Source organism: Leuresthes tenuis, unplaced genomic scaffold, assembly GCF_036924035.1.
Source record: "Leuresthes tenuis unplaced genomic scaffold, fLeuTen1.0.hap1 SCAF_1, whole genome shotgun sequence".
Classification (NCBI taxonomy): Eukaryota; Metazoa; Chordata; class Actinopteri; order Atheriniformes; family Atherinopsidae; genus Leuresthes; species Leuresthes tenuis.
In genome coordinates, this window is record NW_027325355.1 from 7,722,227 (window position 1) to 7,737,826 (window position 15,600).

General features: G+C 46.4%; 1 protein-coding gene, 20 non-coding genes and 20 pseudogenes across 21 annotated transcripts in view; 40 read left to right on the top strand and 1 right to left on the bottom strand.

Annotated features, from left to right (window-relative positions):
* Positions 1-15,600, bottom strand: part of LOC140291582 (NLR family CARD domain-containing protein 3-like) — a 531,700-nt gene that overhangs the window by 325,289 nt on the left and 190,811 nt on the right. The window lies entirely within an intron of this gene.
* Positions 179-297, top strand: LOC140269221 (5S ribosomal RNA; annotated as a pseudogene).
* On the top strand, positions 567-685 carry LOC140297381 (5S ribosomal RNA). Its single transcript, XR_011913121.1, has one exon. It is a non-coding gene; the product is annotated as a 5S ribosomal RNA (ribosomal RNA).
* On the top strand, positions 955-1,073 carry LOC140297359 (5S ribosomal RNA). The gene has a single exon (XR_011913101.1). It is a non-coding gene; the product is annotated as a 5S ribosomal RNA (ribosomal RNA).
* LOC140294392 (5S ribosomal RNA) lies at positions 1,343-1,451 on the top strand (annotated as a pseudogene).
* On the top strand, positions 1,721-1,839 carry LOC140299700 (5S ribosomal RNA; annotated as a pseudogene).
* Positions 2,109-2,227, top strand: LOC140297828 (5S ribosomal RNA). Its single transcript, XR_011913528.1, has one exon. It is a non-coding gene; the product is annotated as a 5S ribosomal RNA (ribosomal RNA).
* Positions 2,497-2,615, top strand: LOC140277386 (5S ribosomal RNA). The gene has a single exon (XR_011909085.1). It is a non-coding gene; the product is annotated as a 5S ribosomal RNA (ribosomal RNA).
* LOC140313178 (5S ribosomal RNA) lies at positions 2,885-3,003 on the top strand (annotated as a pseudogene).
* On the top strand, positions 3,273-3,391 carry LOC140300370 (5S ribosomal RNA). Its single transcript, XR_011914824.1, has one exon. It is a non-coding gene; the product is annotated as a 5S ribosomal RNA (ribosomal RNA).
* On the top strand, positions 3,661-3,779 carry LOC140300251 (5S ribosomal RNA; annotated as a pseudogene).
* Positions 4,046-4,164, top strand: LOC140308355 (5S ribosomal RNA; annotated as a pseudogene).
* On the top strand, positions 4,434-4,552 carry LOC140290316 (5S ribosomal RNA). Its single transcript, XR_011912341.1, has one exon. It is a non-coding gene; the product is annotated as a 5S ribosomal RNA (ribosomal RNA).
* LOC140289663 (5S ribosomal RNA) lies at positions 4,822-4,940 on the top strand. The gene has a single exon (XR_011912277.1). It is a non-coding gene; the product is annotated as a 5S ribosomal RNA (ribosomal RNA).
* Positions 5,210-5,328, top strand: LOC140299860 (5S ribosomal RNA; annotated as a pseudogene).
* Positions 5,598-5,716, top strand: LOC140319570 (5S ribosomal RNA). Its single transcript, XR_011917967.1, has one exon. It is a non-coding gene; the product is annotated as a 5S ribosomal RNA (ribosomal RNA).
* On the top strand, positions 5,986-6,104 carry LOC140319626 (5S ribosomal RNA). The gene has a single exon (XR_011917969.1). It is a non-coding gene; the product is annotated as a 5S ribosomal RNA (ribosomal RNA).
* On the top strand, positions 6,371-6,489 carry LOC140299547 (5S ribosomal RNA; annotated as a pseudogene).
* Positions 6,759-6,877, top strand: LOC140299450 (5S ribosomal RNA). The gene has a single exon (XR_011914734.1). It is a non-coding gene; the product is annotated as a 5S ribosomal RNA (ribosomal RNA).
* Positions 7,147-7,265, top strand: LOC140288421 (5S ribosomal RNA; annotated as a pseudogene).
* On the top strand, positions 7,532-7,650 carry LOC140298638 (5S ribosomal RNA). Its single transcript, XR_011914266.1, has one exon. It is a non-coding gene; the product is annotated as a 5S ribosomal RNA (ribosomal RNA).
* LOC140267525 (5S ribosomal RNA) lies at positions 7,920-8,038 on the top strand (annotated as a pseudogene).
* Positions 8,305-8,423, top strand: LOC140297697 (5S ribosomal RNA). The gene has a single exon (XR_011913409.1). It is a non-coding gene; the product is annotated as a 5S ribosomal RNA (ribosomal RNA).
* LOC140299757 (5S ribosomal RNA) lies at positions 8,693-8,811 on the top strand. Its single transcript, XR_011914764.1, has one exon. It is a non-coding gene; the product is annotated as a 5S ribosomal RNA (ribosomal RNA).
* Positions 9,081-9,199, top strand: LOC140289571 (5S ribosomal RNA). The gene has a single exon (XR_011912268.1). It is a non-coding gene; the product is annotated as a 5S ribosomal RNA (ribosomal RNA).
* LOC140284429 (5S ribosomal RNA) lies at positions 9,469-9,587 on the top strand. The gene has a single exon (XR_011910193.1). It is a non-coding gene; the product is annotated as a 5S ribosomal RNA (ribosomal RNA).
* On the top strand, positions 9,857-9,975 carry LOC140299769 (5S ribosomal RNA). The gene has a single exon (XR_011914765.1). It is a non-coding gene; the product is annotated as a 5S ribosomal RNA (ribosomal RNA).
* LOC140277259 (5S ribosomal RNA) lies at positions 10,245-10,363 on the top strand. Its single transcript, XR_011909079.1, has one exon. It is a non-coding gene; the product is annotated as a 5S ribosomal RNA (ribosomal RNA).
* LOC140297702 (5S ribosomal RNA) lies at positions 10,633-10,751 on the top strand. The gene has a single exon (XR_011913414.1). It is a non-coding gene; the product is annotated as a 5S ribosomal RNA (ribosomal RNA).
* On the top strand, positions 11,021-11,139 carry LOC140299861 (5S ribosomal RNA; annotated as a pseudogene).
* On the top strand, positions 11,409-11,527 carry LOC140319681 (5S ribosomal RNA). The gene has a single exon (XR_011917974.1). It is a non-coding gene; the product is annotated as a 5S ribosomal RNA (ribosomal RNA).
* LOC140299820 (5S ribosomal RNA) lies at positions 11,797-11,915 on the top strand (annotated as a pseudogene).
* On the top strand, positions 12,182-12,300 carry LOC140299871 (5S ribosomal RNA; annotated as a pseudogene).
* Positions 12,570-12,688, top strand: LOC140297196 (5S ribosomal RNA; annotated as a pseudogene).
* LOC140277692 (5S ribosomal RNA) lies at positions 12,955-13,073 on the top strand (annotated as a pseudogene).
* On the top strand, positions 13,343-13,461 carry LOC140302932 (5S ribosomal RNA; annotated as a pseudogene).
* On the top strand, positions 13,731-13,849 carry LOC140297218 (5S ribosomal RNA; annotated as a pseudogene).
* On the top strand, positions 14,116-14,234 carry LOC140298521 (5S ribosomal RNA). Its single transcript, XR_011914161.1, has one exon. It is a non-coding gene; the product is annotated as a 5S ribosomal RNA (ribosomal RNA).
* Positions 14,504-14,622, top strand: LOC140300421 (5S ribosomal RNA; annotated as a pseudogene).
* On the top strand, positions 14,892-15,010 carry LOC140297229 (5S ribosomal RNA; annotated as a pseudogene).
* On the top strand, positions 15,277-15,395 carry LOC140302959 (5S ribosomal RNA; annotated as a pseudogene).

Here is a 15,600-nt window from a genome sequence, read left to right on the forward strand (position 1 = left end):
TGCTTTGTTGGCAGACACGAAGTGATATGAGAGTCTCAGTTTCAACTGCAGGTAATAATCACATCCAGGATGAAGATGTGCCCACTACATATCAGCCTTTCTTGGCAATTATCTGGTTACATAGAGGAACTGTATGATTCCAGTACATATATAATTCACATTTGTCACAGACGTTGTCGCTTACGGCCAAACCACCCTGAACATGCCAGACCTCGTCTGATCTCGGAAGCCAAGCAGGGTTGGGCCTGGTTAGTACTTGGATGGGACACTGCTTATGAATACCAGGTGCTGTAAGCTTTTTCTCTTCTCTCTAGCACCTGCATGTCTTTTGTTGCAACGTCTGATCACCCTGTGACACATGAGGAAGTTGGTCATCTTCAGCTGCTGCTGCTTTGTTGGCAGACACGAAGTGATCTGAGAGTCTCAGTTTCAACTGCAGGTAATAATCACATCAGGGATGAAGATGTGCCCACTACATATCAGCCTTTCTCGGCAATTATCTGGTTACATAGAGTAACCGTATGATTCCAGTACCTATATTATGCACATTTGTGACAGACATTGTTGCTTACAGCCACACCACCCTGAATATGCCCGACCTCGTCTGATCTCGGAAGCCAAGCAAGGTTGGGCCTGGTTAGTACTTGGATGGGAAACCGCTTGGGAATACCAGGTGCTGTAAGCTTTTTCTCTTCTCTCTACCACCTGCATGTTTTTTGTTGCAACGTCTGATCACCCTGTGACACATGAGGAAGTTGGTCATCTTCAGCTGCTGCTGCTTTGTTGGCAGACACGAAGTGATCTGAGAGTCTCAGTTTCAACTGCAGGTAATAATCACATCAGGGATTAAGATGTGCCCACTACATATCAGCCTTTCTCTGCAATTATCTGGTTACATAGAGTAACCGTATGATTCCAGTACCTATATAATGCACATTTGTCACAGACATTGTTGCTTACAGCCACACCACCCTGAATTTGCCCGACCTCGTCTGATCTCGGAAGCCAAGCAAGGTTGGGCCTGGTTAGTACTTGGATGGGAGACCGCTTGGGAATACCAGGTGCTGTAAGCTTTTTCTCTTCTCTCTACCACATGCATGTCTTTTGTTGCAACGTCTGATCACCCTGTGACACATGAGGAAGTTGGTCATCTTCAGCTGCTGCTGCTTTGTTGGCAGACACGAAGTGATATGAGAGTCTCAGTTTCAACTGCAGGTAATAATCACATCAGGGATGAAGATGTGCCCACTACATATCAGCCTTTCTCTGCAATTATCTGGTTACATAGTGTAACCGTACGATTCCAGTACCTATATAATGCACATTGTTCACAGATATTGTTGCTTACGGCCACACCACCCTGAAAATGCCTGATCTCGGAAGCCAAGCAGGGTTGGGCCTGGTTAGTACTTGGATGGTAGACTGCTTGGGAATATCAGGTACTGTAAGCTTTTTCTCTTCTCTCTACCACATGCATGTCTTTTGTTGCAACGTCTGATCACCCTGTGACACATGAGGAAGTTGGTCATCTTCAGCTGCTGCTGCTTTGTTGGCAGACACGAAGTGATCTGAGAGTCTCAGGTTCAACTGCAGGTAATAATCACGTCAGGGAAGAAGATGTGCCCACTACAAGTTAGCCTTTCTCGGCAATTATCTGGTTACATAGAGGAACCGTATGATTCCAGTACCTATATAATGCACATTGTTCACAGCTATTTTTGCTTACGGCCACACCACCCTGAACATGCCCAACCTCGTCTGATCTCAGAAGCCAAGCAGGGTTGGGCCTGGTTAGTACTTGGATGGGAGACCGCTTGGGAATACCAGGTGCTGTAAGCTTTTTCTCTTCTCTCTACCACATGCATGTCTTTTGTTGCAACATCTGATCACCCTGTGACACATGAGGAAGTTGGTCATCTTCAGCTGCTGCTGCTTTGTTGGCAGACACGAAGTGATCTGAGAGTCTCAGTTTCAACTGCAGGTAATAATCACATCAGGGATGAAGATGTGCCCACTACATATCAGCCTTTCTCGGCAATTATCTGGTTACATAGAGTAACCATATGATTCCAGTACCTATATAATGCACATTTGTGACAGACATTTTTGCTTACGGCCACACCACCCTGAACATGCCCGACCTCGTCTGATCTCGGAAGCCAAGCAGGGTTGGGCCTGGTTAGTACTTGGATGGGAGACCGCTTGGGAATACCAGGTGCTGTAAGCTTTTTCTCTTCTCTCTACCACGTGCATGTCTTTTGTTGCAACGTCTGATCACCCTGTGACACATGAGGAAGTTGGTCATCTTCAGCTGCTGCTGCTTTGTTGGCAGACACGAAGTGATCTGAGAGTCTCAGTTTCCGCTGCAGGTAATAATCACATCAGGGATGAAGATGTGCCCACTACATATCAGCCTTTCTCGGCAATTATCTGGTTACATAGTGTAACCGTATGATTCCAGTACCTATATAATGCACATTGTTCACAGATACTGTTGCTTACGGCCACACCACCCTGAATATACCTGACCTCGTCTGATCTCGGAAGCCAAGCAGGGTTGGGCCTGGTTAGTACTTGGATGGGAGACTACTTGGGAATACCAGGTGCTGTAAGCTTTTTCTCTTCTCTCTAGCACCTGCATGTCTTTTGTTGCAACGTCTGATGACCCTGTGACACATGAGGAAGTTGGTCATCTTCAGCTGCTGCTGCTTTGTTGGCAGACACGAAGTGATCTGAGAGTCTCAGTTTCCGCTGGAGAGAATATTCACGACAGGAAAGAAGATGTGCCCAATACGCATCAGCCTTTCTCTGCAATTATCTGGTTACATAGAGGAACCGTATGATTCCAGTACCTATATAATGCACATTGTTCACAGATATTTTTGCTTACGGCCACACCACCCTGAATATACCTGACCTCGTCTGATCTCGGAACCCAAGCAGGGTTGGGCCTGGTTAGTACTTGGATTGGAGACTGCTTTGGAATGCCAGGTGCTGTAAGCTTTTTCTCTTCTCTCTACCACCTGCATGTCTTTTGTTGCAATGTCTGATCACCCTGTGACACATGAGGAAGTTGGTCATCTTCAGCTTCTGCTGCTTTGTTGGCAGACACGAAGTGATCTGAGAGTCTCAGTTTCCGCTGGAGAGAATATTCACGACAGGAAAGAAGATGTGCCCAATACGCATCAGCCTTTCTCTGCAATTATCTGGTTACATAGAGGAACCGTATGATTCCAGTACCTATATAATGCACATTGTTCAAAGATATTTTTGCTTACGGCCACACCACCCTGAATATACCTGACCTCGTCTGATCTCAGAAGCCAAGCAGGGTTGGGCCTGGTTAGTACTTGGATGGGAGACTACTTGGGAATACCAGGTGCTGTAAGCTTTTTCTCTTCTCTCTAGCACCTGCATGTCTTTTGTTGCAAAGTCTGATGACCCTGTGACACATGAGGAAGTTGGTCATCTTCAGCTGCTGCTGCTTTGTCGGCAGACACGAAGTGATCTGAGAGTCTCAGTTTCCGCTGGAGAGAATAATCACGACAGGGAAGAAGATGTGCCTAATACGCATCAGCCTTTCTCAGCAATTATCTGGTTACATAGAGGAACCGTATGATTCCAGTACCTATATAATGCACATTGTTCACAGATATTGTTTCTTACGGCCACACCACCCTGAACATGCCCAACCTCATCTGATCTCGGAAGCCAAGCAGGATTGGGCCTGGTTAGTACTTGGATGGGAGACCGCTTGGGAATACCAGGTGCTGTAAGCTTTTTCTCTTCTCTCTACCACATGCATGTCTTTTGTTGCAACGTCTGATCACCCTGTGACACATGAGGAAGTTGGTCATCTTCAGCTGCTGCTTTGTTGGCAGACACGAAGTGATCTGAGAGTCTCAGTTTCAACTGCAGGTAATAATCACTTCAGGGATGAAGATGTGCCCACTACATATCAGCCTTTCTCGGCAATTATCTGGTTACATAGAGGAACTGTATGATTCCAGTACCTATATAATGCACATTTGTCACAGACATTGTTGCTTACAGCCTCACCACCCTGAATATGCCCGACCTCGTCTGATCTAGGAAGCCAAGCAAGGTTGGGCCTGGTTAGTACTTGGATGGGAGACCGCTTGGGAATACCAGGTGCTGTAAGCTTTTTCTCTTCTCTCTACCACATGCATGTCTTTTGTTGCAACGTCTGATCACCTTGTGACACATGAGGAAGTTGGTCATCTTCAGCTGCTGTTGCTTTGTAGGCAGACACGAAGTGATCTGAGAGTCTCAGTTTCAACTGCAGGTAATAATCACATCAGGGATGAAGATGTGCCCACTACATATCAGCCTTTCTCTGCAATTATCTGGTTACATAGTGTAACCGTATGATTCCAGTACCTATATAATGCACATTATTCACAGATATTGTTGCTTACGGCCACACCACCCTGAAAATGCCTGACCTCGTCTGATCTCGGAAGCCAAGCAGGGTTGGGCCTGGTTAGTACTTGGATGGGAGACTACTTGGGAATACCAGGTGCTGTAAGCTTTTTCTCTTCTCTCTACCACCTGCATGTCTTTTGTTGCAACGTCTGATCACCCTGTGACACATGTGGAAGTTGGTCATCTTCAGCTGCTGCTGCTTTGTTGGCAGACACGAAGTGATCTGAGAGTCTCAGTTTCAACTGCAGGTAATAATCACATCAGGGATGAAGATGTGCCCACTACAAGTTAGCCTTTCTCGGCAATTATCTGGTTACATAGAGGAACTGTATGATTCCAGTACCGATATAATGCACATTTGTCACAGACGTTGTTGCTTACAGCCACACCACCCTGAATATGCCCGACCTCGTCTGATCTCGGAAGCCAAGCAGGGTTGGTCCTGGTTAGTACTTGGATGGGAGACCGCTTGGGAATACCAGGTGCTGTAAGCTTTTTCTCTTCTCTCTACCACGTGCATGTCTTTTGTTGCAACGTCTGATCACCCTGTGACACATGAGGAAGTTGGTCATCTTCAGCTGCTGCTGCTTTGTCGGAAGACACAAAGTGATCTGAGAGTCTCAGTTTCCGCTGGAGAGAATAATCACGACAGGGAAGAAGATGTGCCTAATACGCATCAGCCTTTCTCAGCAATTATCTGGTTACATAGAGGAACCGTATGATTCCAGTACCTATATAATGCACATTGTTCACAGATATTGTTGCTTACGGCCACACCACCCTGAACATGCCCAACCTCATCTGATCTCGGAAGCCAAGCAGGGTTGGGCCTGGTTAGTACTTGGATGGGAGACTGCTTTGGAATACCAGGTGCTGTAAGCTTTTTCTCTTCTCTCTACCACCTGCATGTCTTTTGTTGCAACGTCTGATCACCCTGTGACACATGTGGAAGTTGGTCATCTTCAGCTGCTGCTGCTTTGTTGGCAGACACGAAGTGATCTGAGAGTCTCAGTTTCAACTACAGGTAGTAATCACATCAAGGATGAAGATATGCCCACTACATATCAGCCTTTCTTGGCAATTATCTGGTTACATAGAGGAACTGTATGATTCCAGTACCTATATAATTCACATTTGTCACAGACATTGTCGCTTACGGCCAAACCACCCTGAACATGCCCGACCTCGTCTGATCTCGGAAGCCAAGCAGGGTTGGGCCTGGTTAGTACTTGGATGGGAGACTACTTGGGAATACCAGGTGCTGTAAGCTTTTTCTCTTCTCTCTAGCACCTGCATGTCTTTTGTTGCAAAGTCTGATGACCCTGTGACACATGAGGAAGTTGGTCATCTTCAGCTGCTGCTGCTTTGTTGGCAGACACGAAGTGATCTGAGAGTCTCAGTTTCAACTACAGGTAGTAATCACATCAAGGATGAAGATATGCCCACTACATATCAGCCTTTCTTGGCAATTATCTGGTTACATAGAGGAACTGTATGATTCCAGTACCTATATAATTCACATTTGTCACAGACATTGTCGCTTACGGCCAAACCACCCTGAACATGCCCGACCTCGTCTGATCTCGGAAGCCAAGCAGGGTTGGGCCTGGTTAGTACTTGGATGGGAGACTACTTGGGAATACCAGGTGCTGTAAGCTTTTTCTCTTCTCTCTACCACATGCATGTCTTTTGTTGCAACGTCTGATCACCCTGTGACACATGAGGAAGTTGGTCATCTTCAGCTGCTGCTTTGTTGGCAGACACGAAGTGATCTGAGAGTCTCAGTTTCAACTGCAGGTAATAATCACATCAGGGATGAAGATGTGCCCACTACATATCAGCCTTTCTCTGCAATTATCTGGTTACATAGAGTAACCGTATGATTCCAGTACCTATATAATGCACATTTGTGACAGACATTGTTCCTTACAGCCACACCACCCTGAATTTGCCCGACCTCGTCTGATCTCGGAAGCCAAGCAAGGTTGGGCCTGGTTAGTACTTGGATGGGAGACCGCTTGGGAATACCAGGTGCTGTAAGCTTTTTCTCTTCTCTCGACCACATGCATGTCTTTTGTTGCAACATCTGATCACCCTGTGACACATGTGGAAGTTGGTCATCTTCAGCTGCCGCTGCTTTGTTGGCAGACACGAAGTTATCTGAGAGTCTCAGTTTCAACTGCAGGTAATAATCACATCAGGGATGAAGATGTGCCCACTACATATCAGCCTTTCTCGGCAATTATCTGGTTACATAGTGTAACCGTATGATTCCAGTACCTATATAATGCACATTGTTCACAGATATTGTTGCTTACGGCCACACCACCCTGAATATACCTGACCTCGTCTGATCTCGGAAGCCAAGCAGGGTTGGGCCTGGTTAGTACTTGGATGGGAGACCGCTTGGGAATACCAGGTGCTGTAAGCTTTTTCTCTTCTCTCTACCACCTGCATGTCTTTTGTTGCAACGTCTGATCACCATGTGACACATGAGGAAGTTGGTCATCTTCAGCTGCTGCTGCTTTGTCGGCAGACACGAAGTGATCTGAGAGTCTCAGTTTCCGCTGGAGAGAATAATCACGACAGGGAAGAAGATGTGCCTAATACGCATCAGCCTTTCTCAGCCATTATCTGGTTACATAGAGGAACCGTATGATTCCAGTACCTATATAATGCACATTGTTCACAGATATTGTTGCTTACGGCCACACCACCCTGAACATGCCCAACCTCATCTGATCTCGGAAGCCAAGCAGGGTAGGGACTGGTTAGTACTTGGATGGGAGACTACTTGGGAATACCAGGTTCTGTAAGCTATTTCCCTTCTCTCTACCACCTGCATGTCTTTTGTTGCAACGTCTGATCACCCTGTGACACATGAGGAAGTTGGTCATCTTCAGCTGCTGCTTTGTTGGCAGACACGAAGTGATCTGAGAGTCTCAGTTTCAACTGCAGGTAATAATCACTTCAGGGATGAAGATGTGCCCACTACATATCAGCCTTTCTCTGCAATTATCTGGTTACATAGAGTAACCGTATGATTCCAGTACCTATATAATGCACATTTGTGACAGACATTGTTGCTTACAGTCACACCACCCTGAATTTGCCCGACCTCGTCTGATCTCGGAAGCCAAGCAGGGTTGGGCCTGGTTAGTACTTGGATGGGAGACCACTTGGGAATACCAGGTGCTTTAAGCTTTTTCTCTTCTCTCTACCACCTGCATGTCTTTTGTTGCAACGTCTGATCACCCTGTGACACATGTGGAAGTTGGTCATCTTCAGCTGCTGCTGCTTTGTTGGCAGACACGAAGTGATCTGAGAGTCTCAGTTTCAACTGCACGTAATAATCACATCAGGGATGAAGATGTGCCCACTACATATCAGCCTTTCTCTGCAATTATCTGGTTACATAGAGTAACCGTATGATTCCAGTACCTATATAATGCACATTTGTGACAGATATTGTTGCTTACGGCCACACCACCCTGAACATGCCCAACCTCATCTGATCTCGGAAGCCAAGCAGGGTTGGGCCTGGTTAGTATTTGGATGGGAGACTACTTGGGAATACCAGGTTCTGTAAGCTATTTCCCCTCTCTCTACCACCTGCATGTCTTTTGTTGCAACGTCTGATCACCCTGTGACACATGAGGAAGTTGGTCATCTTCAGCTGCTGCTTTGTTGGCAGACACGAAGTGATCTGAGAGTCTCAGTTTCAACTGCAGGTAATAATCACTTCAGGGATGAAGATGTGCCCACTACATATCAGCCTTTCTCTGCAATTATCTGGTTACATAGAGTAACCGTATGATTCCAGTACCTATATAATGCACATTTGTGACAGACATTGTTGCTTACAGTCACACCACCCTGAATATGCCCGACCTCGTCTGATCTCGGAAGCCAAGCAGGGTTGGGCCTGGTTAGTACTTGGATGGGAGACCACTTGGGAATACCAGGTGCTTTAAGCTTTTTCTCTTCTCTCTACCACCTGCATGTCTTTTGTTGCAACGTCTGATCACCCTGTGACACATGTGGAAGTTGGTCATCTTCAGCTGCTGTTGCTTTGTAGGCAGACACGAAGTGATCTGAGAGTCTCAGTTTCAACTGCAGGTAATAATCACATCAGGGATGAAGATGTGCCCACTACATATCAGCCTTTCTCTGCAATTATCTGGTTACATAGTGTAACCGTATGATTCCAGTACCTATATAATGCACATTATTCACAGATATTGTTGCTTACGGCCACACCACCCTGAAAATGCCTGACCTCGTCTGATCTCGGAAGCCAAGCAGGGTTGGGCCAGGTTAGTACTTGGATGGGAGACCGCTTGGGAATACCAGGTGCTGTAAGCTTTTTCTCTTCTCTCTACCACATGCATGTCTTTTGTTGCAACGTCTGATCACCCTGTGACACATGAGGAAGTTGGTCATCTTCAGCTGCTGCTGCTTTGTTGGCAGACACGAAGTGATCTGAGAGTCTCAGTTTCAACTACAGGTAGTAATCACATCAAGGATGAAGATATGCCCACTACATATCAGCCTTTCTTGGCAATTATCTGGTTTCATAGAGGAACTGTATGATTCCAGTACCTATATAATTCACATTTGTCACAGACATTGTCGCTTGCGGCCAAACCACCCTGAACATGCCCGACCTCGTCTGATCTCGGAAGCCAAGCAGGGTTGGGCCTGGTTAGTACTTGGATGGGTGACTACTTGGGAATACCAGGTGCTGTAAGCTTTTTCTCTTCTCTCTACCACCTGCATGTCTTTTGTTGCAACGTCTGATCACCCTGTGACACATGTGGAAGTTGGTCATCTTCAGCTGCTGCTGCTTTGTTGGCAGACACGAAGTGATCTGAGAGTCTCAGTTTCAACTGCAGGTAATAATCACATCAGGGATGAAGATGTGCCCACTACAAGTTAGCCTTTCTCGGCAATTATCTGGTTACATAGAGGAACTGTATGATTCCAGTACCGATATAATGCACATTTGTCACAGACATTGTTGCTTACGGCCACACCACCCTGAATATGCCCGACCTCGTCTGATCTCGGAAGCCAAGCAGGGTTGGTCCTGGTTAGTACTTGGATGGGAGACCGCTTGGGAATACCAGGTGCTGTAAGCTTTTTCTCTTCTCTCTACCACGTGCATGTCTTTTGTTGCAACGTCTGATCACCCTGTGACACATGAGGAAGTTGGTCATCTTCAGCTGCTGCTGCTTTGTCGGCAGACACAAAGTGATCTGAGAGTCTCAGTTTCCGCTGGAGAGAATAATCACGACAGGGAAGAAGATGTGCCTAATACGCATCAGCCTTTCTCAGCAATTATCTGGTTACATAGAGGAACTGTATGATTCCAGTACCTATATAATGCACATTGTTCACAGATATTGTTGCTTACGGCCACACCACCCTGAAAATGCCTGACCTCGTCTGATCTCGGAAGCCAAGCAGGGTTGGGCCAGGTTAGTACTTGGATGGGAGACCGCTTGGGAATACCAGGTGCTGTAAGCTTTTTCTCTTCTCTCTACCACATGCATGTCTTTTGTTGCAACGTCTGATCACCCTGTGACACATGAGGAAGTTGGTCATCTTCAGCTGCTGCTGCTTTGTTGGCAGACACGAAGTGATCTGAGAGTCTCAGTTTCAACTACAGGTAGTAATCACATCAAGGATGAAGATATGCCCACTACATATCAGCCTTTCTTGGCAATTATCTGGTTTCATAGAGGAACTGTATGATTCCAGTACCTATATAATTCACATTTGTCACAGACATTGTCGCTTACGGCCAAACCACCCTGAACATGCCCGACCTCGTCTGATCTCGGAAGCCAAGCAGGGTTGGGCCTGGTTAGTACTTGGATGGGAGACTGCTTGGGAATACCAGGTGCTGTAAGCTTTTTCTCTTCTCTCTACCACCTGCATGTCTTTTGTTGCAACGTCTGATCACCCTGTGACACATGTGGAAGTTGGTCATCTTCAGCTGCTGCTGCTTTGTTGGCAGACACGAAGTGATCTGAGAGTCTCAGTTTCAACTGCAGGTAATAATCACATCAGGGATGAAGATGTGCCCACGACAAGTTAGCCTTTCTCGGCAATTATCTGGTTACATAGAGGAACTGTATGATTCCAGTACCGATATAATGCACATTTGTCACAGACATTGTCGCTTACGGCCACACCACCCTGAATATGCCCGACCTCGTGTGATCTCGGAAGCCAAGCAGGGTTGGTCCTGGTTAGTACTTGGATGGGAGACCGCTTGGGAATACCAGGTGCTGTAAGCTTTTTCTCTTCTCTCTACCACCTGCATGTCTTTTGTTGCAACGTCTGATCACCCTGTGACACATGAGGAAGTTGGTCATCTTCAGCTGCTGCTGCTTTGTCGGCAGACACAAAGTGATCTGAGAGTCTCAGTTTCCGCTGGAGAGAATAATCACGACAGGGAAGAAGATGTGCCTAATACGCATCAGCCTTTCTCAGCAATTATCTGGTTACATAGAGGAACTGTATGATTCCAGTACCTATATAATGCACATTGTTCACAGATATTGTTGCTTACGGCCACACCACCCTGAACATGCCCAACCTCATCTGATCTCGGAAGCCAAGCAGGGTTGGGCCTGGTTAGTACTTGGATGGGAGACTGCTTTGGAATACCAGGTGCTGTAAGCTTTTTCTCTTCTCTCTACCACCTGCATGTCTTTTGTTGCAACGTCTGATCACCCTGTGACACATGTGGAAGTTGGTCATCTTCAGCTGCTGCTGCTTTGTTGGCAGACACGAAGTGATCTGAGAGTCTCAGTTTCAACTACAGGTAGTAATCACATCAAGGATGAAGATATGCCCACTACATATCAGCCTTTCTTGGCAATTATCTGGTTACATAGAGGAACTGTATGATTCCAGTACCTATATAATTCACATTTGTCACAGACATTGTCGCTTACGGCCAAACCACCCTGAACATGCCCGACCTCGTCTGATCTCGGAAGCCAAGCAGGGTTGGGCCTGGTTAGTACTTGGATGGGAGACTACTTGGGAATACCAGGTGCTGTAAGCTTTTTCTCTTCTCTCTAGCACCTGCATGTCTTTTGTTGCAAAGTCTGATGACCCTGTGACACATGAGGAAGTTGGTCATCTTCAGCTGCTGCTGCTTTGTTGGCAGACACGAAGTGATCTGAGAGTCTCAGTTTCAACTACAGGTAGTAATCACATCAAGGATGAAGATATGCCCACTACATATCAGCCTTTCTTGGCAATTATCTGGTTACATAGAGGAACTGTATGATTCCAGTACCTATATAATTCACATTTGTCACAGACATTGTCGCTTACGGCCAAACCACCCTGAACATGCCCGACCTCGTCTGATCTCGTAAGCCAAGCAGGGTTGGGCCTGGTTAGTACTTGGATTGGAGACTACTTGGGAATACCAGGTGCTGTAAGCTTTTTCTCTTCTCTCTACCACATGCATGTCTTTTGTTGCAACGTCTGATCACCCTGTGACACATGAGGAAGTTGGTCATCTTCAGCTGCTGCTTTGTTGGCAGACACGAAGTGATCTGAGAGTCTCAGTTTCAACTGCAGGTAATAATCACATCAGGGATGAAGATGTGCCCACTACATATCAGCCTTTCTCTGCAATTATCTGGTTACATAGAGTAACCGTATGATTCCAGTACCTATATAATGCACATTTGTGACAGACATTGTTGCTTACAGTCACACCACCCTGAATTTGCCCGACCTCGTCTGATCTCGGAAGCCAAGCAGGGTTGGGCCTGGTCAGTACTTGGATGGGAGACCACTTGGGAATACCAGGTGCTTTAAGCTTTTTCTCTTCTCTCTACCACCTGCATGTCTTTTGTTGCAACGTCTGATCACCCTGTGACACATGTGGAAGTTGGTCATCTTCAGCTGCTGCTGCTTTGTTGGCAGACACGAAGTGATCTGAGAGTCTCAGTTTCAACTGCAGGTAATAATCACGACAGGGAAGAAGATGTGCCCACTACAAGTTAGCCTTTCTCGGCAATTATCTGGTTACATAGAGGAACCGTATGATTCCAGTACCTATATAATGCACATTGTTCACAGATATTGTTGCTTACGGCCACACCACCCTGAACATGCCCAACCTCATCTGATCTCGGAAGCCAAGCAGGGTTGGGCCTGGTTAGTACTTGGATGGGAGACTACTTGGGAATACCAGGTTCTGTAAGCTATTTCCCTTCTCTCTACCACCTGCATGTCTTTTGTTGCAACGTCTGATCACCCTGTGACACATGAGGAAGTTGGTCATCTTCAGCTGCTGCTTTGTTGGCAGACACGAAGTGATCTGAGAGTCTCAGTTTCAACTGCAGGTAATAATCACTTCAGGGATGAAGATGTGCCCACTACAAGTTAGCCTTTCTTGGCAATAATCTGGTTACATAGAGGAACTGTATGATTCCAGTACCGATATAATGCACATTTGTGACAGACATTGTTGCTTACAGCCTCACCACCCTGAATATGCCCGACCTTGTCTGATCTCGGAAGCCAAGCAAGGTTGGGCCTGGTTAGTACTTGGATGGGAGACCGCTTGGGAATACCAGGTGCTTTAAGCTTTTTCTCTTCTCTCTACCACATGCATGTCTTTTGTTGCAACGTCTGATCACCCTGTGACACATGAGGAAGTTGGTCATCTTCAGCTGCTGCTGCTTTGTTGGCAGACACGAAGTGATCTGAGAGTCTCAGTTTCCGCTGGAGAGAATATTCACTACAGGGAAGAAGATGTGCCCAATACGCATCAGCCTTTCTCGGCAATTATCTGGTTACATAGAGGAACCGTATGATTCCAGTACCTATATAATGCACATTGTTCACAGATATTTTTGCTTACGGCCACACCACCCTGAATATGCCCAACCTCGTCTGATCTCAGAAGCCAAGCAGGGTTGGGCCTGGTTAGTACTTGGATGGGAGACTACTTGGGAATACCAGGTGCTGTAAGCTTTTTCTCTTCTCTCTACCACCTGCATGTCTTTTGTTGCAACGTCTGATCACCCTGTGACACATGAGGAAGTTGGTCATCTTCAGCTGCTGTTGCTTTGTAGGCAGACACGAAGTGATCTGAGAGTCTCAGTTTCAACTGCACGTAATAATCACATCAGGGATGAAGATGTGCCCACTACATATCAGCCTTTCTCTGCAATTATCTGGTTACATAGAGTAACCGTATGATTCCAGTACCTATATAATGCACATTTGTGACAGATATTGTTGCTTACGGCCACACCACCCTGAACATGCCCAACCTCATCTGATCTCGGAAGCCAAGCAGGGTTGGGCCTGGTTAGTACTTGGATGGGAGACTACTTGGGAATACCAGGTTCTGTAAGCTATTTCCCTTCTCTCTACCACCTGCATGTCTTTTGTTGCAACGTCTGATCACCCTGTGACACATGAGGAAGTTGGTCATCTTCAGCTGCTGCTTTGTTGGCAGACACGAAGTGATCTGAGAGTCTCAGTTTCAACTGCAGGTAATAATCACTTCAGGGATGAAGATGTGCCCACTACATATCAGCCTTTCTCTGCAATTATCTGGTTACATAGAGTAACTGTATGATTCCAGTACCTATATAATGCACATTTGTGACAGACATTGTTGCTTACAGTCACACCACCCTGAATATGCCCGACCTCGTCTGATCTCGGAAGCCAAGCAGGGTTGGGCCTGGTTAGTACTTGAATGGGAGACCACTTGGGAATACCAGGTGCTTTAAGCTTTTTCTCTTCTCTCTACCACCTGCATGTCTTTTGTTGCAACGTCTGATCACCCTGTGACACATGTGGAAGTTGGTCATCTTCAGCTGCTGCTGCTTTGTTGGCAGACACGAAGTGATCTGAGAGTCTCAGTTTCAACTGCAGGTAATAATCACATCAGGGATGAAGATGTGCCCACTACATATCAGCCTTTCTCTGCAATTATCTGGTTACATAGAGTAACCGTATGATTCCAGTACCTATATAATGCACATTTGTGACAGACATTGTTGCTTACAGCCACACCACCCTGAATTTGCCCGACCTCGTCTGATCTCGGAAGCCAAGCAAGGTTGGGCCTGGTTAGTACTTGGATGGGAGACCGCTTGGGAATACCAGGTCCTGTAAGCTTTTTCTCTTCTCTCTACCACATGCATGTCTTTTGTTGCAACATCTGATCACCCTGTGACACATGAGGAAGTTGGTCATCTTCAGCTGCTGCTGCTTTGTTGGCAGACACGAAGTGATCTGAGAGTCTCAGTTTCAACTGCAGGTAATAATCACGACAGGGAAGAAGATGTGCCCACTACAAGTTAGCCTTTCTCGGCAATTATCTGGTTACATAGAGGAACCGTATGATTCCAGTACCTATATAATGCACATTGTTCACAGATATTGTTGCTTACGGCCACACCACCCTGAACATGCCCAACCTCATCTGATCTCGGAAGCCAAGCAGGGTTGGGCCTGGTTAGTACTTGGATGGGAGACTACTTGGGAATACCAGGTTCTGTAAGCTATTTCCCTTCTCTCTACCACCTGCATGTCTTTTGTTGCAACGTCTGATCACCCTGTGACACATGAGGAAGTTGGTCATCTTCAGCTGCTGCTTTGTTGGCAGACACGAAGTGATCTGAGAGTCTCAGTTTCAACTGCAGGTAATAATCACTTCAGGGATGAAGATGTGCCCACTACAAGTTAGCCTTTCTTGGCAATAATCTGGTTACATAGAGGAACTGTATGATTCCAGTACCGATATAATGCACATTTGTGACAGACATTGTTGCTTACAGCCTCACCACCCTGAATATGCCCGACCTTGTCTGATCTCGGAAGCCAAGCAGGGTTGGGCCTGGTTAGTACTTGGATGGGAGACCACTTGGGAATACCAGGTGCTTTAAGCTTTTTCTCTTCTCTCTACCACCTGCATGTCTTTTGTTGCAACGTCTGATCACCCTGTGACACATGTGGAAGTTGGTCATCTTCAGCTGCTGCTGCTTTGTTGGCAGACACGAAGTGATCTGAGAGTCTCAGTTTCAACTGCAGGTAATAATCACATCAGGGATGAAGATGTGCCCACTACATATCAGCCTTTCTCTGCAATTATCT